Here is a 1,367-nt window from a genome sequence, read left to right on the forward strand (position 1 = left end):
CCTGAGCCCGCGGGTTCAAGACCCACCTGGGCAGCGAGACCTCATCTCTACAAGAAATCAAAAAAATCAGCTGGGCGTGGTAGCGCATGCCTGTAATTCTGGCTACTTGGAAGGCTGGAGGCAGAAGGATCGCCGGAGCCCAGCAGTTCGAGGCTGCGGTGGCCGGGAGCGGCCACTACATTCCAGTCTGGGCGACAGAGTGAGACTCCAACTCAAAAAATAAATCAATCAATAAATAAAAATAAAATTTTCTTTTGGCTCTATATTTTTCTCCTAGTAGTTTATCCTAAGAAAATAATGGTACACATGATAAAGTACTATGCAGTAATTTAAAAATCTATATGTACGACTGGGTTCGGTGGCTCAGCCTGTAATCCCGCGCTTTGGGAGGCTGAGGTGAGTGAATTGCCTGAGCCCGTGGGTTTGAGACCCACCTGGGCAACTTGGCGAGACTTTATCTCTACAATAAATCAAAAAAATTAGCCGGCATGGTGGTGCACGCCTGAAGTTCCAGTTACTTGGAAGGCTGAGGCGGAAGGATCACCGGAGCCCAGCAGGTCGAGGCTGCGCTGGCCGGGAGTGGCCACTGTACTCCAGTCTGAGCGGCAGAGTGAGACTCCAACTCAAAAAAACCCAAAAACCTATATGTACAAACATGAAAATATAACTGGGATATATTGAATAGAGCAAATTGTAAACAATGGTATGCTATAATATCTTTTTTGAAAAAAATATTAATAACAAAGTATAAATATTCATATATCTTTGTACATATACCAAAGAAAAATTGGTGATCTAGCCACAAAATGTTAACCATGATTGTCTTGGGGATGAATTGTGGGAGATGTCAATTTTCTACTAGATATAGATTTATAATGATTGCATTTTGTATTATAAAGGGATGTTAATTGTATAATTTTCAAAAATAATAATATAAAAAGAAAAGGAGCTGGGCTCGGTGGCTCAGCCTGTAATCCCACACCTTTGGGAGGCTGAGGTGAGTGAATTGCCTGAGCTCGCGCGTTCGAGACCCGCCTGGGCAGCGAGACCTCATCTCTACAATAAATCAAAAAATCAGCCGGGCGTGGTAGCGCATGCCTGAAATTCCAGCTACTTGGAAGGCTGAGGCGGAAGGATCGCAAGAGCCCAGCAGGTCGAGGCTGGTGTAGCAGAGAACATTCCCAAACAGAGGAAAGAGTGGTGAATGAGACAAAGGTCTTGTCTTTATGGAGCTTACATTCAATTGGGGGAGACAAAATACATAAGTACATAATCTAATGTTATGTGGTGTTAAGTGCCATGAAGACAAACCCAAAGTCTGCTATTTTATTCTTTTTTTCCCCTCTGAATTGGAGTCTCACTCTGTC

The sequence above is a fragment of the Carlito syrichta genome, unplaced genomic scaffold (assembly GCF_000164805.1).
Source record: "Carlito syrichta isolate Samal-C Ts95f unplaced genomic scaffold, Tarsius_syrichta-2.0.1 Scaffold311768, whole genome shotgun sequence".
NCBI classification, from domain to species: Eukaryota; Metazoa; Chordata; class Mammalia; order Primates; family Tarsiidae; genus Carlito; species Carlito syrichta.